Raw genomic sequence first — 27980 nt, 5'->3', positions numbered from 1 at the left:
ACACAGGGCATTTCCCTGGTGGCAAGGTAGTCTTTCTTCTGCAATGTCCTCAGGTCCAGGAGTGTTCTGATGATTGGCTCAGGAGGCCCAGTATTTATACCTGGTGCCAGCCATTGTATGTAAAGGAACATACTGTGCTACCCCCACATCCAGTTCTGGTAAGATGTTCCCTTTCCCTGTCAAGGCTCCAAGGAGTCTGGGTGACAATAGACTGGCGTGAGGGCCCTTTATGTGGGCTGGAGCAAGCCCTCTGAAGTGTAAGTGGATCTGGGCAAAACTGACCCATCCTGCCTACACATAGTCCCCTGGTTTTTTACTGTCTAGGAGAAATTCACAAACCCCAACAGTGGAGCCATTCATAGTCATGTCACCAGGATACTGGAAGAAGACACAAATGGTTATGACATAAAATGCCAACTTTCTAAAAAGTGGCATTTTCACAGAATTGTGATTTAAAGTCTGACTTTATCATTAAAGAGGTTTACAATTGCAATTCATTTGAGTCTAAACAGCATATATCCATTTGCTCTCAATCCAAAGTTAATACTTACTAAATGTAATAAGGAAACCCAGTGTGAGTAAAGGAGAAATAGGCCTCAAAGTAATGAAAAAATGACTTTAGGAGTTTTTCTTACCAGGATATGTAAAACCTAAACCCACATGTTCTTCTTTCTAAATACAATGCACCATACCCTATGAGTCTTTCAGGGCCTACCTTAGGGGTGACTTATAATTACTAGAAAAGAAAGGTTTAGGCCTGGCAAAAGGTTTATTTTGCCAGGTCAAAATTGTAGTTAAAACTGCACTTCTGGCTCCAGTGGCAGGCCTGAAACATGTTTTGAAGGTCTACTTAAGTGAGTGGAAACTATGAGTGCTGCTGCCCACTAGTAACAATTAATTTACAGGCTCTTGGTACCAGTGGTAGTATTACTAGGGACTTACAAGTAAATTAAATGTACCAAATAGGTGTAGTCCTATTTCTCCATGTTTAAAGGAGCGAACGTAAGCACTTTAAGCCTAGTAGCAGTGGTAAAGTGCACAGAGACCTAACACCCATAAATACAAACCCAGCAAAACAGCAGTGATGAAGGCAAAAGGTTAGGGGCTATACCACACCAATGATATCAGGTCTAACACGGGTTGTGTTGGGATTGTAACCTAAAGTAACGCAAAACTGTGCAATGTGCTGCATTCCATTACTTTGTGTCAAGGGGGCCTTCCGGGGGTGACTCATGGACGTTTCAATGCAACCACCCAGTGGTTGGGACACAAATCCTTATCTACAAATAATTGTAGGCAGGGATTTGGTACAAAATCCTGCACCTTGCACTATGGTCATGCCTGTTTAAAGTACACCACTCCAAATAGAGAGTCAAACAGCACCACATCTTTGTAGATATGACATTATTCTGCTCTCTCTCTTTCACGCAATGCTGAGCAGCACCTGTACTTGCTATGATACATTGGGTTTCATCTTAGTAAATGCAGGCATACATGAGGCAATTCTACCTATTGCATTTGTGTCAGACAGTGGAGAATGGAGTAGAGAGAAAACAAGATAGCATCAATTATTTTTCATGTGCAGGTGAAAATTATATTCAGTGTTAAAATGTAGGTTGTGTGCCTGGTGAACCTGCAGATTTTGAATAGGTTTGGATGATATAAATGTTGCCTACATACATGCATACATTTCAGACATAGATGACACTTGCTCTTGCATTGAGTAGAAGGCTGCTCATAGATGTGCAGAATTCCATTCTTGTGCTGGACCAGAGTTTGGCATTATTTGCCTACCTGAGGCGGCGGGTTTTCTACATATGGTTTGGGAACGGTCTAAAGTGGAGCAGTTCTGGTGCGTGGTGGAAGCATTTCTAAAACTCATTGTGGGAAGAAGATGGTACATCACAGTAACTAATTACATACTAGTAGTTGCTTCTGACCTAAGCTAGGCACAGCAGCACAGGTTTTGCTGATCTCCTCTTAATCTTGTCCAAGCAGACAATACAATGAATTGGAATTCAATCTCTGCTCCTGTCAAGCAATAAGTGAGAGTCAAGCCTTACACAGTGAGGAGGCCCTTGGACTTATTAAATGGTGCTTTCCTTTACCCAGATAGCTAAGAAGGGAAACACACCCCAAGGGAGTTTTGCTCAACTGTGTGAAATTGAGGTAACCACTAGGAACTGAGCCCAGGTCAAGGGCTTATTAACACATCCCACTGGGGTTTCACAGGATACTTCCTTTGGGTCTGTGTAGTGCAGTCCAGATTGACCTACTCCTACATCAACACTAGCCACACACACACGCGGACTGCCTCTAGACACACTCAGTGTCCCAGCGCCCCCACCCCCATGGTTCCCGTGGGTCTTTGGCATCATGTATGCAAGCACCCCTTGATTTCACCATGCTTTGCAAATCAAGGTGCGCCCTTGGGTTCAGCACTGGTACTTAAGTTGGGTGGGTAGTCCTTGTTCACAAAAACCAGATCAACTTAGTACAACTGCAATAGCCCAATGGCAAGGAGACGTATATTTAATTATAGTAAAGCCATCTGCCTTGGGGTGGGCCTTCTAACTGCCACCCCTGATTCTTAGCCATATGAGGGTATACAATCACACCCTTGGGGAGGGGGGATATTTACTCTGGTATGGGCGAAACATGTGTTTCTATGTTATCTAATACATTGATGATTTGGATAGAAGTAAGTGTACATTTTATTGAAATATGCCAATAAAAACGTTTACAAACATTAGTAGAGCTTTTGTGTGTGGCATTATACTCGAGTCACTATCATAACAAGGTTACCATGGGCCCTAATGTTAACAAGGCAAATGAGCCGTTGAAAAGGTGGCACACATGGCCTTAAATATGCACTCCTGTACTAAGTGTAGAGAAGCACCTTCTACTTAACACTTATTAAAAATGACAGAAGTAAGTTATGAAACATTATATAAAAGCTCGTTATTGTCATGATTATAGTGCATGAAAAGGCTAGTGTATGTGTGCAAAATGGTTATGAAAAACAGACAATCACCTCTATTTCATGCGGGTAAAGGAAAAGTGATGCATTCTGCATGAAAAATATTGTCCTGTTGAAGAGAAGGATAAAAAATAATATTACTATAGGTTGTCAGATCTGCTCAATTATCCGCAGGAGTAAATTTAGAGCAGCAGGAGTCCGTGTGAACACATATGCTTCATAGATTTCGGGGGATGAATTTGCGGATTACCATGAATCTTCTAAAAGTCAAAAGTCCACTCAAGGTATAGGAGGAAATGTTCAATGAGTAACTTTCTGAATTTTAAAAAATGGGTTACTGAATCTAGGGCCAGATGTAGGTAGGATTGATTTACCACTTCTTAAATACCGAATTTTACCGATTCGGTATTTAAGAAGTGGTAAATATGAAGGGGGGAGATGTAGGTATTTCCAGATGTGGAAATACCGAATCGTTAAGATTCGGTATTTACCGAATATGGAAATACCGAATCGGTATTTCCTATTGATTCCTATGGGCTGTGAAGCCCATAGGAATCAATGGGCAATACCGATTCTGTAATTACAGAATCGGTAAATACCGATTTTAGCAAGGGTGCAGGGGGTGTCACTTTGACACCTCTGGCACCCCAAAAATAGGCATGTGCGCCATGTGGCACACAGACATGCCCTAAGGGCATGTCTGTCTGTCACATGGCTAGGTGTGCATGCACACATGTGCATGCACACCTGAATTCGGTATTTTAACACCCAATTGGATTGGGTGTTAAAATACCGAATTTGTAGGGCCTTTGGGACTCTGAAGAGTCCCACCTACATATGGATTTACAGAATCGGTATATTTACCGATTCGGTAAAATACCGAAGTGGTAAATTTACCGAATCAGTAAATATACCGATTCTGTAAATTCTGACCCACCTACATCTCAAAAGCCAAATACCGGTCGGTAACGGCCGAATTCGGCCGTTACCGACCGGTATTTGGCTTCCTACATCTGGCCCTATGTCCTTAGAAATGTTTTGTGGCAGATGAGGCCGTTCAACGGCTTATATGCAATTTGTAGATTGATATTGTATGTCCCCATACTGTAGAAGACTTTGCCTGTCTAATATTTGGTAGATTTCCACAATAGCTTTAAATGTGACTCAGCACTTTTCAGAATATAGTATAATTGGGGTAAGGGGCGTCGGGGTTATGATCTATAACAGATTTCTATCTAGAACGAAGCTAAGGAGGAAAGAAGTCCTGTCCCCTGGGATTCATCTCACATGCACACTTACTCACACAAAGTATGGATGCCCCAGCTCTGTAATTTCTCCCTGCTGGCACCAACCACATCACGAAATATCACTTCCTAAGTGGCTTAAAGGATAACAACAAGTACACAATATTTAGGGGCAGATTTACAAGCCCTTTGCGCTGCCAGCACATCCCTTTTTGTGTCGCACAGGCAGCGCATTTCTTTGCCCCATATTTACAAGCACAGGAAAGTCACCCTGCGTGACTTTTATCTGTCCTTGTAAATACAGCCCCTTTACACGCAGCACTTTGCATGAAAGGGGCGTTCCATGGGTGTTGCTGTGGGTGTAGCCACGCACCACCCATGGAACCAGACGCATTTCCAGATTTACGAGGATACGTAAACCTGGAAATGCATCAGTATGCCACACCACCCTACGGGTGGCGTGGAGAGGCGCAACAAGGACAAATGTTTTAATTTCTCCTAATTTTTTTCCTCTGTCGTTGTGTGCTGCATCCTATAGCACGCATTGATAGAGGAAAATGCCGGTAGTGATTATTTTTGTGCATGAAGGTGCCCCATCCTGCACAAAAACAATCTACTCATGACGCAGGCATCCTTTGCACCATGGTGCAAGGGTGCCTGTGCCTGCACATGGCAGCTGTGTGTGCACCAGCGCAGGGGAGAAAAGAGGAATGTGACATATCATTGTAAATATGTCGCATTCCTGTGTTCTGAAAGTGCTGCAGCGTGGCGCAGCCAAAGGGCTTGCAGTGCCATGCTGCGGCACCTTCTTGTAAATCTGCCCCATTGTTTTTTGGTAGATAGGGTTTTGCATCATAAAGGGTGGGTGATTGCCTGCGAAAGTCCATGTAACGCCCCCTTGATGCTAAGTAACTCAAAGCAGGGCTTTGCGCTACTTCGCTTTACTTTTTGTCAATTTCCAGGGCAATGCTGGATCTGCAATACTTTTACACTATCAGTAGGCTTTATTGCACTCCTGAGAGGCTCGCTAGGTGGGCGAATAAAAACCAAAATAATATAAGGTGTTTTGGATGGTGTGACTGGTGACAGATGTCCTTCACATGTTCCCTGCGTGCCCTCTACTTCAAGGTTTTTGGGGTGAAATTGTGATATAGCTAGCCGAGTGATTTGAGATCGTGTTGGAAATAGGCGTATTAAATATTATGCTGGGCATTAATTTAAAAGTTGCACGGGCAAGTATGCCTGTAATAATTTTCTCTATAATCATTGTGAGAATATGTATTGCGAGAGATTGGATAAGTCAATTTCCACCCACTCTGAATTCCTGACTTATAACGATGCTTCACTATCTTGAATTCGGATCTGCACCTTGAAAGCTAAAGGGAAAATGGGCTATTTGAGATTTCGTAGTACGTGGGGACAAATATTTCAATGTGAATAATTTTGGAACCAATCATTTGCTACGGCTATGCCTTGTTTTCTACAAAGTAAATGTCACCCTTTTTTTATTTACCTATTCGCAATCGATTTATTGATATTTGTCTTCTCATTAGGTTTGATTTGATTTCATTTGAATGTAAATAGTGAGAATTGATTCTACAATTTTAAGGTTTTGGCAATTCAATATATAAATGACCTCTCTGAATAAAAATGTAATAAAATTAGTCCCTTATTTATGAGGGCTTTCATCGCCGTTGCGTCACTTTTTTGTGATGCTGTGGCGGTGTAAGAAATGCGCCACACTGCGCCCTATTTACAAAGGGAACCATCTAGGCAGATGCATCACTTTATAAAGCCCTGCACTACATGATACCTGCTTCAGGTATAGGGTGCGCTTTACCACATAAAAGAGCCTCGTAGAAGGTTCGCAGTGAAATCTCTATGAGATTTCACTGCATCACTCCTTCGGCCTGTCATAATTCTTACGCCTGCGCAGGAGTAAGGAGTGACGCAGGGCCTTTTCCATGGGACTCGTCCCATGTGTAATTACACATTGCTGGAGTCGCGTCTGTGTACCAACACACTCCAGCAATGCGTCATTACCGCGCCACCGGATAAGTCAGGATACTTGATGTATACGTGCAATCCTTGTGACATGGAGCGCCGTAGTGTAAATACGGCGCTTCAATGGTGTTGCAAGGATGGTGCAATGGAAAGTGTTGCATTGCTGTTTTTCCCTAGCAATGCATCACACATAAATGAGGGCCTTAGAGTTTTAGATACCTGATTGTCTTTTTTCCTTCAACTGTGGCTCCTATTAATTTATATCTGCTTTTTGTTTTCGCTGTATTTAGCAGAAAACTAGAAAGACCTGTTTGATAAAGGTGCCCAATGGATCAATATTTGTTTTCACCCTCTTCTGGGCTCCCAGCTCACACTGATGTTACAGAAGAGGCTGCAGATGCTTATACTGCTCCCTCTTTTATCTAATTTGGGTGTCTGAAAGTAAGTGTCCACACTATGCAAAGTAACCATTTCCTCATTTACATGGGAATGCGGACCCGTACAAATGTGGGGATGGTTTTGCCCATGAAACTGGTTCATTTTAAAAACATCGCCGCACAGGCTTAAAACGTCTTGTGGGAATTGCTGGATGTTTAGTATCTAGGGTGTCGTTGGAATGGGCTTGGAAATTCAAAGGAATCCCCATAGAAAATCTCCCACTGAGGATGTTTCAAGACCAAGGTGCCAAGCTCCTCGATTCCTCCCACAGCAAGGCTGGGTATACCTGTAAAGGGAGACTCACTGAGCAGTAGGAACACCTCCTGAATTGCAGGTTGCACCCTGGTGACTCGGGAAGCACTGAAGGCATTCAAGAGAGTGAATGATTTGTTCGGATGCAGCCACCTTCATTGGGGCCATCAATGTTCCTCTTTCATGGCATGGGGCCACCTACATGAAGCCCTCAACAGCAAAGCTGTTTCTATTATTTTTAATATAAACTTAATAGGAACTTACATCACACCTCCTCTCTTTCCTGGCTTCTCAATAGTTCCTGTGCGGGCCACTTACCTTTCCCCCACTTCTATTGGCTGTAGCATATTTTCCTACAATTACCAATGCTTGTTCTTCGACTGTTTCTCTTATCAGTTTCCGGCCACCAAAATACTGTTAACATCCACTTTGGTGGAACTATATTTTCATAAAGTTTTGCCTTTTACTATTTATATAACAATTTATCACCCGGAGGGATTAAGTAAATTGCATAGAATCACAGGATGTTGCGCGGTGCCGCTGAGACTTAAACCGGGATCCCCAGCTCTCGAGTCGCCAACTTTGGTAGATGCACCACATCATCTCCATGCCCATGTTCTCTGTCAGGGAGCTAGTTCCTTCTTCCGGACGATGATTGATGACAACAGATCTTTATTCATTACATAGGCGAAACCGATGCATTACCAATGCTTGTTCTATAATGTAAGCATGAACTTGCTGAGCTAGCGCATGCCTCACAGGCTGAACATTTTTTGTTAAGGGGGCACGCTACCCCAGTTCCCGTGTGGGGTGACTCCAGGGAGAGTGAACAATGGAAAAAACTAGGGCCATGCGCCCTTATGTTCATGCAGCCTCAGTTGTCCTAGTTTTCTAAGCTAAACTGCTGTTGTTCAATCTGTACATATCATCACAGCAATAATGCATTCATAAATTGCTTTTAAAGCGTTCTAGGGAGAGACCATGGTTCAATATCACTTTTTATTAGATAAAAACATAATCATTAACTGTAAATGGAACTCATGTAAAATTCTATTATGAATCACTTTAAGGAACACATAAAATTCGAAAAAGTATTCTTGATGTCATCCTAAATTGGTTATTGTCTAGCTTTTGCATTCTGTAGAGCATCTTAGACCTATGCAACACATCTATTTCAATAAAAGCCCATTCAAGGACACCTTATTTACAGGATAAATATCAGGGAAGTTCTTGAATGCCATTCGATTTCCATTAAGAGGCAAGCACATTGCTCAATGTTGCTTCCACTGAATATGAAAATAAATGGTTGTGACATGTGAAAATAACATTTTGCATGCAATCATTTTCACAGTCTCCTGTAAAGAGGAGGATTGCATTGCTTTCTATATAGTGTTGTCAAAGGCGCATTCAAAATCACAGTCCCCCAATTATACGTTGTTTGACCTGGTCTTCTCCAAAGTAGCACTTATTGTGCCACACACTAAAGTAGCCTTTTAAAAAATCTCTAAGGCTGAAGACTGTGTACAGTTCTAAATTGCCATTTCGACCTGGCAGATTAAATCTTTTGACAGGCCTAAGCCTTCCTTTTCATTAAATACATATCACCCTTAAGGTAGGCCCTAAAAACTCATATGGCAGTGTGCATAGGATTAAAATAATAGGACATGTGTGTTTAAATGTTACATTTCCTAGCACTAAAAAACGTCTAAAATCGTTTTTAGGTGTTGTTTGGCTGTCTCTTCCATATACTACACAGTTGGGCCCTCAGGGCATGGGGACATGCCAGTATACCATGCAGAGAGCATACCTGTTCCAAAATTGTGTGAGAGGAGACAGTGAGTGTGCTTTGTAAAGGTGTCACAGCTGATTTCAAGAGTTAGACCAGCCTTTATTAGACTCCAAACTCACTGAGCTTGTGAGGTAAGCGGACACAAAGGTCAGACCCAGAATGCCTAGAAAGACCAAGTGAATGATCATTCGAATGATGGATCAGTCGCCTAAAAGACACACCCAGTTGCAAGAGGGAAAAGCAAAATTCAGGTTCTCCTAGACAACTAAACATCTGATACAGAATGTGCAAAAATGTGAAATTATCTGCTCAGGACGGAATGGGGGACAAGAGGGGAGACTGCTTTTGCCTCGAGAAACACCATACTGGTTGGCAATTCACAGAGACACCCACTGTGGTGCTAAGAAGAGGCCATTTCCAGGAAGGGGTGCATTATTTCTTAGTGTTTCTGAGTTTGGAGGTGAATGTGGGGAAACTTATAGCCCCTGAAAGTTCCAAGATGTTCTTTCAAGAAGCTTCTATGAATAGGGTTCTTGTGACCGCACTGCAATATACCTGTGCCACCGGACCCTGGTGGTGGAAAGTTTGGAACCCCCACAGTAGCGTCTGAAAAGTCAAGACTGCAGTATTACGTATAACCATGCTGAGGAGAATGACTGACTTACGACCCCGGTCAACCTAGAATAGAGGGTGGTTGCCCAAATAAGGTAACTGTTTGCAAAAGAGTACCAGCAGATCCGCGTCGCAGGTAATGGACTACACAAGCAGGTAGGAAAAAAGAGAACAAGAGCACCAAGGTTACCCCGCTGAGAGACACTGTGAGTAGTGACCTTAGGATTATGCTTCTGGGACCCATAAGGACAGCTTGGGAGGGAGGGTTTACTATCATATGAGGGGACACTGAGACCAATACCTGAGAGTTTACCTCTGAAGTGGAGATATTGACTCTGCTGGCAGAGAGAGAGGCAGCAAGAAGCCTGAACCAGGCAGGCCACTGCATGACACAATAAGGTTGCACCAACATAAAAGGACTGCATTTGTTGTCAACCCTTGAATACCCAGACTCCCAGGCAAGTGATCAGTCCTAAAGCAGAGACAATGAACTGTATCTCGGAGGTTGCATAGGTGTTGGTGGAAGACAAGCGCCTGCAGCTTGAGGCGGTAGTCCCCCAACCTGTGAGCCCTACAAATCCTTAAATGCTTCTCTAGTGCCCCTTAATCAATATCCTAGGGCTAGAAACGTGGTTTCCTCAGCTCTAGGTGAAACAAAAAGGCCACCATGGACCAGTGTCATGTCATTCTGATATTTATGAATCACAATGGTAGTATTTCAGCACACCCAAAAGGGGTTTGTGACAGTTTCGGAGAAAAAGAAACTGTCAAGTGTTTCTCATCCCTGCTGCTCTTGTGTGGAAGCTTTAGGTTCCCAGTCATATAGTCTTGTAATTGGAACAGCACCTCAAAGAGGTGTACTAGACGACCCAGAGATGCATATACCAGACAGATCCTGTGGGGCAATGGAGGGATTATTAATTTTCTACCACCTCACCAATGGCACCTGCCAGAGGAACCCTTGGCCTTTATCTGTAATTCTGTTGGTAGGGACATATGTAGGTTATATGTCTTTTTATGACCCCTGCCAATATGTTTTTTCTGACCCTAGATTGTTGGTGCTTTTGACCTCTCGGAAGCGAGATTCTGTGAAAAAGCCCTCAATGCATCAGCTAGTTCCCCTAAAATCTTGTAACCATTTTGAAAGCTCTAATTGCCATTTTTGATTTATATGTATGTCGATATTCAAGTAATCAAAAGTGTGCAAGTGGATATTTGAAGCACTACACCTGACGTTACAGAACGATTGTCAAAGTTTGGAAAGTTTGGGCACTTTTTTCAAGTGTCACTTTGTAAACATGGACTAACGCTGCCTGTTGTGGTACTGCTTTTTTTTACTTAGCAACACCATATCAATATAGCATAAGGAAAAATGAGACAGGGCCACAGCAACCCCGTCTCATGTATGACAGATGGCATTAGTTATCTGCTGCATTAGCCTATGTGTTTCAGACATTACCATTTTAAATGTGGTTGATGTGAAAGGTGCATTAATATAAGAAGTATTCTGCTTTTCGGATGAACACCGAAATTCTCAAGGGAAACAGAGGAAAAAGAAAAGAGAACAATGCAATATAACTAGTAACATCATAGAGACAGCACACTGCAGATATTCAACCAAACCGCAATTCAAGAAACACCACAGACTGGTAATGGAATGCCCTACAAAGGATCCAATTGTACTGAAAAGATGAGGAAGGCTTGAAAATTCAAATTGTTCAGCTCCCTGCTAATGGTTAGCTGGGCCTTTTTAGGGGTATCCTAGACAGTGCATGTGCTGTCTCTGCAAGACTTTTTTACATACAGTGGGCTTTCATCCTGCCGATAGCTTACCATTTGTTAGCTTCAGCGTTCCTTTCATTTGCTTCACTCTAGTTTGTCACAGCATGCAGGAGTCATGTCCTCTTTTTGTATTTGTTCCTACCCTGGAACAGGAATCAAGTACTTGGGTCATCCACTGCTCATGCTTTGGAACTATTATTTTTGTTTGTGTTCAAGCACTTCATGTGAGTGCTTGTGTTTTCAGTCTGTTTCCCATATCCTCATCCACGTGGCTTCTATTTCCTCCCACCGCCACTTGCATGTTGCTTCTTTTCTCTCCCACCCCCACACCGCACTCTATGCCACTGCACTCTACACCACTGCACACTACACCCCACAACTCTACTATTCACCACTCTATGCCACTGCACTTTATGCCACTGCACTGGTCTCTACACCACTGCGCCACGGTAGTCTGCGTCACTGGACTCTATGTCATTGAACTCTATGCTACTGCACTCTACTCTGCACCACTCTACTCTGTCACTGCACTCTACACCACTGAACTCTTTGCCACTCTACTCTTTTCTGCACCACTCTACACTATGCCACTGCACTCTGTCACTTTACTCTGCACCACTCTACTCCACTGTGCTTTATGCCATTCTTTTCTACTCTGCATCACTGTACTCTACGCCACTGCACTCAATGCCACTATACACTACTCTGCATCACAATGCTCTACACCACTGTACTCTATGCCACTGCAGTTTATGCCACTGCACTCTACAACACTCTACTCCAAACCACTCTAATCCACACCACTGCACTCTACACCACTGCAATCTACGCCATGGCACTCTATGCCAGTCTACTCTACTGTGCACCCCTCCTCCATTCCACTGCACTTTATGCTACTGTGCATTACAACACTGCACTTTTCACCCCTGCATTCTTCTCTTCACAATTCTTCTCTACGCCACTCTACTCTACTTTGCACCACTCAACTCTATGTCACAGCACACTATGCTACTGCACTCTATGTCACTCTTCTCGGCACTGCGCTACTCTATGCCACTGTGCCCTATATCACTGCATTCTATGCCACTACACTCTACTCTATGCCACTGCACTCTATTCCACAGCACTTTATGTCACTGCACCCCACAGCACTCTACTCTGCACCTCTCTAATCTATGCCACTGCACTCTACACCACTGCACCCTACCCCACTCTAATCTGGTCTGCACTACTTTACTCTATGCCACTGTACTCTACACCACTGCACTGTATGCCACTATACTCTACTCTATACCACTGCATTCTACGCAGCTGCTTCCCATGCCACTGCACCCGATGCCACTCTTCTGGGAACCATGTTACTCTAGGCCACGCTACTCCACTGCAGGGACTGTATGGCACTCCACTCCACTCTATGCCACTCCACATCATTGCACGCCTGCCACTCCACTTCACTCTACTCTACTCCACTCCAAGCTGCTGTACAATATGGCTAAAAGACATTGGCAAAGCCAATAGCTCTCACATAGACGAAACCTATTGGATTTGCCAATGGTAGTTATAAACCCATGCTTTAGGCTCCGATCCAAGAAAAATACATCCTAATCACCATAAAATACATTTTCTGACTATTCCCTATCCTTTGAATCATATTCACCATCACTGCTCACTGCAAAACAATCATATCTGGGCCCCACCTCCATTTCAGCTCTCGTGCTCTTCCCAAGATTTCAATGTACTAGTTTTGTCAAAGGTATTTCTCTTTCAAACTGCTGTCTGCAAACAGATCTGAGCATGTCTTGTGTCTGGTGTTAAAGCTTGTCAGGTGGGACCACATCGGCTTCATCCTAACCTCCAATCTTTGCTGTTGCTGAATACATCCACTTCCCCTGATAACCAGATTTGATCAGTCATTCATCATTCCAAAGTGCTTATCTTCACTTCTGTTTATTTTTGAGAAATGTTGACCTCCAAAATTGTGTCATATAGAATCTGTAGTTTCTTTTCAAATGCATTACTTGTGGTCCAGATTCTCTTGTGAACATGTCTGTTTTGCAGAAATGGATAAAGTCTGAACTTTGAACAGAATATCTGCGATGTCCTTCAAATATTTAGGTATTTTATCACTTTTTGGGAAAATCTGATGAATGTGTCTTGCTAAAGGCATGCATAATGAATTGATCCCTGAAATAATTGGTCTCATGCGTGGATTCCTTGGGCCCTTTAGTCAAACAAGCATTTGCAATGCAATAGGTCTCGCATTATTTAAATTTGAGCTATTAGCATTGTAAATGGCAATTGTTTTTTGCTTTGTGCTATAGTTTTTTTTTTACATAAAAAGCTACATATAAAATATGTTTTATTAAAGTTATTTATGCAGTATCTAAATTTTGTTTGCATAAAAGAGTACAATAATATCTTAGTAAAAAAGTCAAATATTTTAATGGTAATTCACCAAATGTTCATTTATGTGTTGGTTTTGAAAATAGCTAAATTAATAGCCAGAACACGGTCTACAGCACATTACAAGGCTGGCAGAAAGAGAGAGGCATTCACATACACACAATCATGAACACCCACGCACGCGCATGATATCAAGCCCACGTTTCTTGAAACTACAAATACACAAACTATAAGAAGTCGGTCTAAGCTTCCTCCTAGCACTGCATTAAGCATTCTGTAAAATTGTACATTATGTTGTGTCTCACTCATCTAAGGGATCATTCTGTAAACATGTATAATTCCACAAGGTCACACTATGTCTGGCCACTCCGTTAGAAGATGCGTTTGCTGTTATTTCTCAGCAAAAATATGTATTGGTGTCTTTAACCTCAATCAAATCTCCCTGTCCATTTACCCCACCATCTCGGTATATGTATTCCTCCACTTGTCGTTCTAAATAATGCATTTTTTTTAGAGGTGCGTTTAGTACCAAACGCATGAAAAATCTTAACTTAGTTAAAGATGTTGGTACCTACTCCAGTCAGAGGTGGGCGTTCGTGTCATTAACTCCAGTAGCCCCTGTCGCTGTAGTCGTAACCCCAATAACCTAAACAGGATTTCCTGAAAGACTATGTCTCTTGTCGCAAGTGCACCCAAGCAGCACAGGGACAAGACATCTTATATTTACTCCAGGCGAAATGTCAACAAAATCACAAGGTTAACTTCACATCATGAATTCTTTGAAGCCACTTCAACAGTAACATCACTCCGTTGACGTGAAAGGAAGTGACTTCACCCAGGCTTTGATCCTCATGAAATCCAAGCATATATTTTTAAATAACCCTTTAAATTTATGTAAAAATGAATCCAAATATCACAGAAAAATAGCAGACTTGGGACAACAGAGTGGAATCAAAGGAGTTGAAACCGAAACCTCTTGTGACACCTAAACAGGACAGCTAGTAAGAGTTGCTGTGGCAATGAATATCTGTCATTGGTTCTTTGTTGTTTTTTGAGGAGGCTGCAGTGCACAAAAGCACCTGTGATGTGGGAATGCGAGGGTCTCCGAAGATGCCTCCCCTGAAAGCCACAGGTCCTGGCGGGCACAACGAGACCACACAGGCTGCTGGTGCATAAACAAACACCCATCAACCCAGATTGACTTACTTCAATCCTGCAGATTACCTGGAGACGCGCTTCTTGCATGGGTAGTACAGGTAATAGAAAGGAACAGGGCACCGGCTGAGCTGTGATATTAATTCAGTCAAGTATTAGACTATGAAATTAAACCTTACAACATGAGAACAAGGGCCTCCAGTTAAAATATCGATGTCTGTGATTTCCTTTTAAAGTATATATTGTACATTACCAGATATATATTTTTTAAAGTTACTGCAGCCAACTTACTGAGAGCCACGATTTGTGCAGGGTTATTGTATTGTTAACTGAAACCCTTGGTTTAAATGCGATTTAGAGGCGGCTCTTCATTCTTTCTTACTCATACACGCAATCACCACCCTATAGTCCTACATTTGTTTGTCATTTTCACTCCATCCTACGAAACGATTTCACAAACGTCAGGGATGCAAGAAGAAGAGCAAGACTGCTCCCTTGCAGTGAAAGGCAGCAATGTTGGTTAAATGCTCTTATCACAATCATTACACGGACACACAAACAGAAGGCAAAAAGGCAAAAGGGATTTGAGATTTTCCTTTCTGAATGCAACAAAAGGATGACAGCATGTCTGCAAACTCTGCGCCACGCACCCCCTGCTTGCAGCTTTAAATGGAGCTTCTCGGAGGAAACCGATCCTGCAGGGGTGCGTTACCACCGCAGCCGGGGTCACGTTTCCATGAAGTAGAACACTTAACAGCCGCCGTCCCTGTCTTGAACAATAAACGCTGTAGTATGCCAGCAGAACATTGATCTTTTAATACCGGCCATTCTACGTCTGCAGAGATGACATTTACTAAATTGGTTGTTTGCAATATTTACAGTGAATTAAAAATGCATGACTGCGGCTCCAATACAACAAGGAAAAGCAAAAACTCACCGCCGCAGCCCGGCTCGAACAGGAAGCCAGGCAACCTGTGTTGAGACGGGGGCGGGGCCGCAAAAAGACAGGAAGCAGACGGGAGCCTACCCCGCGCTCCTGTGCCCGTCAGCCGGAAGATTGCCGGAAGATTTGCGTGTCAGCTAGCGGGGCTCCTGTGCTCGTGGAGAGCCCCGCCTGCTGCTGAGGATGACCCGCTGCCTGCCGCTGCCTGCCGAAGGAGAGAGGGAAGGAGAGAGGGACACACGAAAAGAACTCGGTGAGTGGGGTGTGAGGGGGGGGAGGGGACATGTGCGCGTGCGCGCGTGTGTGTCTGTGTGTGTGCCTGTGTGTGCGTGTGTGCCTGTGCGTGCGCGTGTGTCTGTGTGTGTGTATGTATGCATGCATGCGTGCGTGTGTAAAAAAAAACGATGACTGGTGGGGGGTTGCAAAGTGAAAGTAAGCAGCGCGTGTGTATGTGCGCATGCGTGAGTGCTGTGTATGCGTGTGCCTGTGATGTGCGCATGCGTGAATGTTGGTGCGCGTGCAAGCAGCTGAATCCAGCCGGGGAGAAGCGCGTGACAGTTTTTTGTCCGTCATTCCCCCGTGTCAGCTCGCTATAAGTCTCCGACCCTGGACGCATCCTTCGGATGTGAATTCCAGGGCGAGACCTAAAAAAGTGCTGTTACAGGATCTTCCTCTATAAAATGATGTTGTTTTATTTACAGAGTTTTATATATCGCAAACTTGACCCAAAGGTATCGGGTATCAGAGTGCTTTACATAGCACCAGTTGCTTTACATGAGGATACATTTATTTTTGTTAGGCACGTGGAAATTAAGTGATTCGCCCAGAATGTTCAGAGTCATTGCCGAGACTCGAACCTGGTTCCTCAAATTTGAGGCCGACCGTCCTAGCCATTAGGCCAAATCCTCCCCCATGTTTATTCTTCACCACTATCCAAATGTTTGTATTAACTCATTATGTATTAAAAATAACAAACATGTATGTCTAGAATTAATTGAAATGTATTTAATTGGAAAAATGTAATTTATTTTGAAATAAAAAATATGAAAATATTTTATTACAAAATTATATTTCTTTGTGCTACATATATATATATTTTTTAATTCAAACTAATGTATATATAGTTGATAATTCAAAATAAATTATTTAAATGTAACATCATTCCTAAGGGGTTCGATTTTAAATCCCTGCCCTGATTATTTTCTACAGGAGGGTTTTGCAGTATCAGTGGTTTGTGTGGTACTGGATTTTCTACAGCTTTTTTTGGGCAGCAGGTAACTTAACGCTCGTAACTTTGGCTCCACCCCGTTTCAGGGGGTGGAGGCATGGAAGTCTACACTTTTGCCTAACTTTTCACTAATAAATGGTAAATAGCCAAAAGTATTAAAGTTGCTGAAGAGCCATAATTTAGTATTATTTGGGATCGGCGTGTATTTGCAATGAAGAGCTTTGAAAGAGAAGTTGGATTTGGAATTGGTAAGAGACAATGGTAGGAGTAGTTTGTTATAAATAAAGGTAAATAGTGTCACATACACCCTAGTGAACTGTCTCTGTCTGCCAACCTGACAGTGAGGTGGAGGCCCTGCACCTGCTGGCCTGGTGGCAAACCCCTGAACATGTTGAGAGATCATCCATTGGCTTTTCCGGTATGTATTTTTCTGGAGCTTCCGAAGCCAGCAAAGTGGGGCCATATTTGGAGAAACAGTAATACAGGAGGATTTTTATCGTTCTGTAGCATAAATTACATGGGGGTGACAAGGAGGAAAAATTAGCATCAAAAGACCCATTCTAAACGTGGCAGGCCTTCGAAGGATATAATCTGGCTGGCTCGGGGAGGATGGGCTGACAGCTGAAGGTGGCAAAGGACAAAGTCAACAAGTACTCCACTATTGGAAAGTGTGTGAGTGGTAGAGTCAGGCATCCACATGTTTATGGCAGGCATTCTGCATCTGCTACCCTCTGCGGGTCAGAAATACAAACACTTTATGGCAGGTTTGTGTTACCTTTATAACTCAAATCCAACGGAAAGCGTTCGGGTGGGATTTACTGTGCAACACAAATCCGGATATGTATTGGAGTTTAACCCAAAGTAACACAAAGTTGAGAAAAGGGCTACCTCACGTTACTTTGCCTCAAGGAGGGCATTTCATGGGTGGTGCATAGGCGTTCCCATGCAACCACTTATAGGTTTTGATGCAAATCCCTTCTAACAAAGAATAGTAGACAGGGATTGTACCCAAAATCCTGTGCCTTCTTGTGGCATGCGTAACAAGGAGAAATGTTTAATTTCTCCTCTTTTTCCAACGTTGCATGTTTGCTGAATTGTACACAAACAAACAACATGGGAAACGCCTTAAAGTAAAGTTTTGCTACTGGAAGTGATTCCTTCCATCACAAAAACTATTATTCCCACAATACAGCCACCCTTGCACTATGGCGAAAGGGTGCCTGCTTGGTGCATTGCAGCCAAATGGGCGCCAGCTCAGGGAGGAAGCAGAAAAGCTCTACATGTTAGTAGATACAGTGCTGTTCTGCTCTCTCCCTTTCACACAACACAGCACAGCAAGTTTACTTGCTATGCTGCTTTGCATGACTTCAAGTTGTGGCTGAAACCAATATGAAGTGGTAGTGCGGCAGGGCAGCAGTGGAGGCAGCGGGGGGTGTTGTATTATAAAAATAACATTAAAAAACACTTCCCTGATCATGCGGCCACCTCGTGCTCCTGCGCTCCTCCAGTCTCTTGCTGCTCCCAGCAGTTCCTGGGACAGACTCCTCATCCAATCCAGTTGCTGCTCTCATACAATGAGAGCAGCACCGGGATTGGCCTGAGCGTTCTAGTTTGATGCTCAACTCAGGCACAAGAAGTCTGTGCCATTTCTCCACCCGACTGTAGAAAACAGCTGGGTTAGAAAAAGCTAAGTGTGCATGTCTGTTTGGCCAGCCTAGATGGCCAGCTAAACAGACATCCGCACTTAGAAGTGCACATAGCACTTCATTCCGCCTCGCTTCCGTGGCCTGGGCCTGCCCCTCCCTACACACGCTGGCTGCTAGCTCTGAGTCAGTGGGGCAATGTTCCTCCACCATTGCGGAGGAGCCGTCACTGGGCAAAACTCTGGAAAATACATAAAAAATTATAGCATGTATACATATGTGCATTTCTTTACCTTGTAACATGCATGTGACAGCAGACGTAAAGTATGCAGTATTGCATCGTCATCATTTAATTTGAAAAACGCAATTGACCTACGGTATGCATCAAGGTGGAAGTGAACAGCCAGTAACCACTTCTTCACAGTGCGTTGCTTCATAGCTTCCCTAAAAGTTAAAGCTGCATTGTATGTTCTGGATATTCCTGCTGTGCATTTCTCAAAGGGCAAGTCAGAGGGTGATGACGAATTTCCTAAACCCTTTTAATCAGTGGGGCTGGTTCTGAATTTTGTTGTAAAATAAACTGGTAACACTACACCTGTCAGTACTGACACCGGGGTGTGAAGTAATTACGATAGTTTTGCATCGATTACAGCATGTTTTGCCTTTTTCAGGGGAGTTTTCACGTTCAAATGTAACAAGGTTTTTCATATCAAAATTTGAATGTGAAATAATCTCGGAAGTATGTGTTTACAAGCAAAACGTGTAATCCCTATCAAGGTGCAAACTCCAGCTGGTGCCCAAATCCTGAACCCCATGGAACGAGTAAAGTGCGATGCAGAGGGACATATTTACTAAAAAATGATGCAGCACAGCTCTACAAGCCATCTTGCTGCGTCAAGCTGCTTCATTCGGAAAGTGCAGGGATGTGTTGTATTAACAGCAATACACCGCATCCCTGTGCTTTCCTCTGCACTGGTGCACAGTTGACTGCCTACCGCCAATGCAGGCACCCTTGCACCATGGTTTATGTGCAGGAGGAGACACCTTCATGCACAAAAACAATCATTTTTGGTGTTTTCCTCCTCCTATGTGTGATGCAGAATGCAGCACACATAGAAAGAACAAAATCGAGGAGAAATAAAGGTATTTCTCCTTGTTGCACCACTTTAACCTGCACATTTCCATGTTTATGAAACCGTGTAAATCTGGGAATGTGTCAGAATCCATGGGTGTTGTGTGTGACCACCCACAGCAACACCCATGGAACTCCCCTTTCACACAGAGTAGTGCATAAAAGGGGGCCCTATTTACACGGCCATGAAAAGCCACGCAGGGTGGCCTTGCATGGCTTATAATATGGCTCAGCATTGTGTGCCACCAGAGTGTCAAAAAAGTGATGATCCATTGGCACAGGGGCCTTGCAATTATGGCCCGCAGATTCTAGATGTACGAGATCTCAATTAATGTTTACACTTGTATGAAGTCTATTCATATTTCTTATTAGGGACTTCTAAGCTTGTCTATCGTTCCTGTCTGTGAGGAAAGTCTCATGAAGGGACTTCCAAGCTTGTCTATCGTTCCTGTTTTGTAAGGAAAGTCTCATGAATGAGATCAATCAAGGTCTCCAGTTTCACATCTTCTTCTCTAACATTTATGCTTCAATAATTCAAATTCAAATAACTTTATTCAGGTGCAAAAACACCCATGCAAGTACACATCTGCAAGTAAAAACAGAAGAAATTAAAAATACCCTGAGTACAGCTAAAAAAAATATCAAAGCAAGCAATCTCATGGGAGACAGAGTCCAATACAAAAACACATGCATATATGACCAGGTCAGATAAAAAGTGAAAATACATTACTCAAAGTGGATTGTGCTTCATGACCGCACAGTGTCTCTCAGAAAGGAGCCAACATAATAACATAACTCATCATCAATTAGTTGTGTAGTATACTTTTTGTGACACTCACAAAAAAAGGTAAAGTGCAACATTGTTTGCCCAGATCTATCAGCATAGGTGCAGGGACTGGTGCCAAGATTATTCTGATAGCCCAATGTAAAACAAAGTAGATACTTAACTGTGTCTGTCATAAAGCCGGATAAAAAACAGCATTCCCAGCGCTAGCGTGCCCTATGTAAATAATTAGTTATCGGGCTATCCAGACTCAGGCTCAGACAGGCTGCAACACTTATGCTTCGCTATTTGTCATGAGTCCTTTTGCATTTGAATATTATTTTTACGGCCTTATTTTGAGTTTGGCAGACAAGGTACTCCATCACAAATTTGCCTTATATCCCGTCTGCTACAAGAGCATTATAGACTATGGAACTTATAATATGGGGGGCATGAGTGACACCCATCACCTATTGACAGAGCATCCATTTGCCAGACTCCAAATAAGCCATTCATTCTTAAGCAGTTATTCTGGAAATTGCAGCAATGCATAACATAACTTAACCATGAAATACTATTCTCCAATATTGCTGATCTTGTTCACCTTCAGTTTTTGTTCTGTGATCTCTAGTTCCAGGACGATGCATTTCGAATCAACTCCTTAGCCAGTCAAGTTATAATCCACAAAGTAGTCTGATTATTTTTCATGACCTATGCAATAAACTCAAGGGATTCCTATTGTTGAAAGGTTATTTGTAGAGCATATCAATTTTCACATCACCTCACAACAGACCATATTCAAAAGAGTTTTTCTCTCTTTAACAGAGTTATATCTGCATATGAGCATAAAACAGGATTATATCCATATATTATTTAGCATATTTATAAATTTCCTACTGTATTGGCATCAAAAGTGTTAATAAATTCCGACAAGGAATACAAATCATGCCTTGTTCAATCTTTGCCTAGTTCCCATATCACCCATACAATAACGTTTTGCAACAACCTTGACAAAACAAAACCAGAATTGCCAATAATGCCAGATCTATTGGCTTTGCCAGTGCTTGTTACGCATGTAGAAACACTGTATGGTTAAAGGTTCACCTCATCAATATCCATTTTAACACCTACATACAGCTATCAGCAACTGAAATATGACCTCCCTCTGCAAGGGAAAAGGTCAGCCACTGTGCGGCAACACATGGTTGCATTTTTAGTTACTTTTGTTTCATTTGAGAAGGTAACATTTTTCTTGTTAAAATATACAAAATATACAGGAAATGAATTGTGCCACAAGCGTGGCAAATCCATAACTATGCAGATAATGCTGTGGCTACAGGATCACATAATTCCAGTATGCATACTCGCAGGCCTTATTTGCAAGAAATGACGCAGTGCAGCAGTAACGCATTGATGCGTCAAAATTACTTGCGTCAGTGGCAAAAATCCTTACAACGCCATGGATGTGCCATATTTACAATATGGGGCTCCTTGGCGCAAGGACCCATAGATGTGATTGAAATACTGAAGCATACGCAGAAAGAATGCGTCACTTTTGGGCATGAGGCCCAAAAGTGACACATTGCTGTAGTTGGACATTACACTGACATAACTACAGCAATGCATCAAAAAACAGAGACAATGCATCAGTGTTGACTAATGCAAGGAGCCTACTGTATGGGGACTAATGTAATGAAGTGTGAAAAGTGAAAAGGTGAAAAACTCACCTTAGACTCTATTACATCAGTCCAGTATGTCTCGCATACAAGTGGTTAAAGTGCACTTCTTGCACGCGCTTTTCGGTCTGGGGAGATACTTTGTTGCTGCCCTATACCCGGTTGCTGCCTGTACCACTGATTGCTCCAACCTTCGCCACCCACCTCGTTGCTCACTCAGACCGCCGACTGCCGGGGCACTACATTCCCCAGGAAGCAGTGCAGTCTCGTGAGAGGGGACGCGAGAGGCAGATCCAGCGCCAGCCCTTAAAATCAGACGGGACCTCCCGCGGCGCGGGACGCGCTTTTCGGTCTGGGGAGATACTTTGTTGCTGCCCTATACCCGGTTGCTGCCTGTATTACTGATTGCTCCAACCTTCGCCACCCACCTCGTTGCTCCCGCGGACCGCCGACTGCTGGGGCACTACATCCCCCAGGAGGCAGTGCGGTCTCGCGAGAGGGGCCGCGAGAGGCAGATCCAGCGCCAGCCCTTAAAATCAGACGGGACCTCCCGCGGTGCGGAGTGCGCGCGGGCCAAGGGCGGGCCCGTCGTTGCCCGTCACAGCCCGGAAGAGGCTGGGCTGGGCCCCGTCTCTTGGCTCATTGGCATTTGGGACTCTGGGACTTCAACCAAGTAAGGACATTAATATTGCCAAAAGACTTTCCTTTTTAAGTAGACTTCGCCAGTTGACATAGTGTCCTAATTGTGTATGAGGAAGGAGTGCCACAATATCGATGGGGAAAAGAAAGTTAAATAAATCAAATGGTGCACTACCATCAGATAAGAATAAAGTAACTACCATGTCATTAATGAACTACCTGACGGGTGCAGTAGGGGCTATAGAAAAACAAATATCTAGTGTTGAAGATGCATTGACCAAAGAGAAAGAAGTATTGACTTCAGGGATGTTGAGTAAAAATGGTAGGACATATACAAGGGAGAGAAGGAGGTATACAAGGCTAGGTCGCCCTCCTTAGACGTATCCTGAAAAAACAGAGCCCAGAGTCCTGGGTTCTTAGACCTAGCTTGTGTCAGGGCTACCGGCCAAAGTGGTCAGACAGAGCCCTAAAGAAAGAAAAATTTCTTTCTACAGTCCCCTCACGGTGACATGCTTCATCATTGGGGCCATTCCAGTTCTCTACGAACTGGGACGTGCTACGACTTGCGAACTACGTAGGAGCACTTTTTTAGTGAAGGACTATGTGTGGTGCAAGGTGTAGTGGAGTGGGTGTAAGTGATTTAAAAATACCGTGCTAGTGGGCCTCAACAAATTTATTACTGCACCTTTGTTGGTATGATTTAAAATGGGGTAGAACACTGTGTTCCAACCTATAATGAAGGTGGGATCAGTGTATGGTCGACATGTTTCAAGCTTCCCCTAGCTTTTCATCAGGCACCTTGAAAAATATACTGCGAAGAATCATATCTTATGTATTGTCACGCATGCTTTTATTAGTAGCAGCATTAGTAGCAGCATCCAACTTTCTTGTTTTATGTTTTTGTGTTCCTATTTAGGCAAAAACAGGAGCGGCATACACAGGGCTGGTCCCTGTGTGGTCCCTTTTTGTAGATTTGGCAGCTACAATCCAAACACTCATTGGTCCACTAGAGGAAAGGTTAGCGCACTTAGAAGCTGGGCTATTTTGAACAGACTAAATAATCTATCTGAATCTGTACTTAAGTCATCAAATGGGGGTGATGAATGGTCATGTAGACAGCCCTCCCCTATTCTGAGACAGGGAGCCCACACCCCTAGTAAGCCGGAAAAAACTGCCAGAGAAGGTGTTACACATGGCCATAATAAGAATAACCATGATGGAAAAGAGGGGGCAGGAGGCACAGAAAAAGGAAAAAATGGGAGAATACCAAACAATGACACGCACCCACAGGATAAACTACATAAGACATCTACTCAAATACCGCGTCAAGAACCCATTACCCTTAACCTTCCTCCAGCTACAGCCCCGTATACCCTCATATTGGCAAATGTACCGCTGATAAACGATTCTGCTAACGAATGCTGGGCCACCCTGCGGAACAAGTCTATTCATCACTTGGGGCTAAAGACAGGTCTAGCTAAGGATATGTTTGAGGCGTTTAAAATGGTGAGACGTGCGCCCTGGGTGGGCTGGGAGAGAAAGATTTGGATAGGAGACTGTGTGGTTTTGACCCTGAGTTCCCCCGCCCTGGTCCACGAAATCCTAAAACAAGTGGGGCAGGCTGACTTAAGAGCTGATGGAATAAAAGTCCTCCCTTTGGGCTTTTTCTATCACCCACGTTTGTTAAGGAGGGAAAATTTCACATCGAGGCAAGGCTTTAACGATGATAATCTGACTTATAAAGTTGTGACACACAATAGATTTGAATCATTGAGACAGCTAGAAGAGGTGGACTGACTTTATGATGGTATCTATAAAAAGTGTAGCTCAGCCCAGAAAGAGAATACATCGCTAGTGCATCACTTAAATAAGGTTTTATCAGAGCCAAAGAACGAGGTTAACTTGTCACAGGATGTAGTCTCCCTGCACGTTAAAGATGTGACCCCTAATGATGGCCTAGATCTTGTCAGAAATAAAGACCAATGTGTAAGTCTAATAATTCCATGCAGTGTACAAGTCAGACCTGAAGTAGGGTACCCAGTGTTTTTGATGGATGGAGAACACGTGGATGCTCCTGTAAAGTTGGGAGCATCAAAACCCACCATTGATGATGTCTGTATTCCATCAGCCAGGGTACCAATAACACATGGGCTTGTGAGGATAGGCTCTTGGAATGTTTGTGGCCTTGAGAGTAAAGTCTCTAATAATGTATGGGGAGATTTTATCCAGATGTGTGATATATTGTGCCTTCAAGAAACTTGGCTCATAAATGAAAAGCACCTGGATGGTTACAAAACTTTTCATATTCCAGCGGTGCGGTCTATACACGGAAGACACGAAGGGGGAATCTGTGTCTACGTATCAAACATGCTGAGGGTGTTAAAATGTTAAAGAGTTCCCCTTATTATCAAATGGTATCCATCTACTTACACTCAACCATAGAGCTGCTGGTGGTAAACTTCTATAATAATATTGACAATGTTAACTTCACGGATGTGATGAAAACTTTTAAAGAGGATTTAAATGATCAAACTACTGCAAAAGGAAGAGATGTAATTTTGTTATGGGGAGGGGATTTTAACATAAGTGTATGTAATCTGAATGTGTGCGGCTGCGGGGAAAATGAATGGGAAGAAAATGATGGCCTGAATCATTTTGTCCACACAGGAAGAGGGGAAAAAATGTATGATATTATGGCCATGTTCGATCTTGGCTTTGTAAACATGATGTGTTCCCCAAAGGTAAACTTTAGTCCCACTTATATAGGACGAGGATGTAAATCTGTGATCAATTTCATTATCCTACCTATTCGATATTCCAACTGGGTGGAAAACATTATGATTTTCCCAAATGGCCTTAGTGACCATTTGCCCCTTAGTTTTCACCTAAAATTACCTGACAATATTGATTCCTCCACCATAGTGTGCTTGGCATGGTCGCAAGAAATTGTGTTGGCTCGTCAAAATGGTTTTGCACTCAAGTGGGGTAAAAAAATCTAAAAAGAATGAATGTCGATATTATAACAAAGGCATTAACACCTATCCTTGTATGCTTAGATGAAGAGACCCCTTACGCTGCGACCCTAGATGCTTTCAGGCAGATCACTATTGCTATCCAAAACTCCCTCTCTAGGCCAAATAAAAAGAATCAAAATAAGAGTAATGGGTGGTTTGACACCTATTGCACTAAAACATACTCCCTCCTCAAGCCTGCACTTAGCACAGAAATTAGGGACTACGAATTAATTAGAGCTTGTAGAAAGGCCTATAACCTAGCCCGGAACCAACGAAAAAAGAAATAAAAGAACAGGCTTGGCAAAATTTGTATGAGAGGATGATCGCTTGGCGCTGTACCCGTGATTGGCTAATTCTAATTATCAGCACAGCCAAACGGATATCAGACGCCATTTTAGTAGAAATACAAGTGTTGGAGGGCAAAATCAAGGCTACCATCAGTGCCACCTTCAAGAAAAATAAAGACGAATCAGACAAAGCCAACAAAGAATTTGCTGATTCGATACTTCAGACCAAACTTGAGAAATTCAAGAAAGACCTGGCCAAGTTTAACTTAGAAACTGTTTATCCCTACACTAGCGATAACTACAAAGCTCCTGATTTTAATAAAAGAGGGAGAGTGTATGGATCGAATTATTCAGGATCTAGCACGGAGTCAGGGAGTGATTCAGAGACCAGTAATCAACCTTCCAACGCCGGGAACTTCCGTGGCAGAGGTGGTAGATCACAGAATTATAGGGGCCAGTACAACATGCCCGGTCAATCGTGGTGGCCTCCGGGACCCTGGGGGTATCCAGGCAATTTTGCGCCACCGATGGGCCCTTTTCCAGGTTTCCAAAATCTCAACAGCCAGCCTTTTTTAGCGCGTGGCCCCAGACGGTCACGGGGCAAAAGAAGACCGGCACCGGGACAACCCCAGGTCCAATGGGAGGATACAACAGGCCCTCACGCAGGAACTCGGAGCCAAACGAGACGGAATGCTCAAGAACAATAAACAAACCCAAACAGAGTTTGGTGGTTAATCTCAGTTCAAGAACTTTAAAGGACACAGAGGAAGCGGTGCTGAACAAGGGCCTAGGCTTTGTGACTACTGATGAGTGCGATCCATTTGTTTTACAAGTGGAATTGGCGCAGTTTTTTCGGAAACTGAGGCTTCATTATTTTTTCAAAAATAAGAACTCCGAGGAATTAGAGGTAGAGGTGGACACCAACACAGGCTTGAGAAATAAATCTACTTTTTCACCCCCCTCACATGCCATACCTACTCAAGTTCTCACTTTTGAACTAGCAGTCAAGAACGAAATAGACCTCATACAGTATAGTTCCAGACCACGGTACAATAATCTCACCACTGCAGAGAGACAAGGTCTTAAATCACTGACCAAAGACAACACGATAATTGTGAAGCCCGCCGACAAAGGGGGCTCCATTGTGGTACAGAATGTAGACACTTACAGGGCAGAGTGTCTCCGTCAGTTGAGCAACAGCGATGCCTATCGGCCATTGACCATTGACCCGACTCCGAGATTGACGAGGGAGATCAAAGTCTTGGTTGAAGAAGCTTTGGCCGAAGGCTGGATTACCCCCGCAGAGGCATCTTTCCTGCAGGCTAAGCATCCCATCATGCCTTATTTTTACACCTTGCCTAAGGTGCATAAGCCACAGAGACCGCCTCCAGGGAGACCCATTATTTCAGGCCTGGGCTCTTTACTTGAACCGCTTTCGGCGTTTGCTGATTATTTTCTTAAACCCTTGGTGAGCAAGATGCCCACGTTTCTTAAGGACACTGCTGATGTCCTGAGAGTGATTCCCGACATTGCCTTTAATCGAGAGACAGATTATCTGATCTCTCTGGACGTTGAGTCTCTGTATACCTCAATACCCCAGGATGCGACCCTGGATACCATCAGGTCCATCCTGGGGGAATCGGAACTGAACTCCATCACTCCTGTACCGTTTATTATGGCTCTAGCAACTATAGCCATGAAAGAGAACTTTTTTATGTACGAGGACCAGATATACCATCAAGTCTCTGGGACCAGCATGGGCAGTATTTTTGCCCCTTCGCTGGCGAATCTTTACGTCCACCAATTCGAACAGTCGACAGTTTTACATCCCACCAATCCCTTCTTTCCATCCATTGTTTGGTGGAAAAGGTATATTGATGATATCCTGATGGTGTGGAGAGGGACTAGTGAATCGGCTGTACAATTTCACGAATGGCTTAACAGCAAGAACAACTACCTCCGTTTCACGATGGAAATGAGTAAAGACAGACTCCCG

This window comes from Lissotriton helveticus, chromosome 10 (assembly GCF_964261635.1).
Source record: "Lissotriton helveticus chromosome 10, aLisHel1.1, whole genome shotgun sequence".
NCBI lineage: Eukaryota > Metazoa > Chordata > Amphibia > Caudata > Salamandridae > Lissotriton > Lissotriton helveticus.
This window is presented reverse-complemented; position numbering follows the sequence as displayed.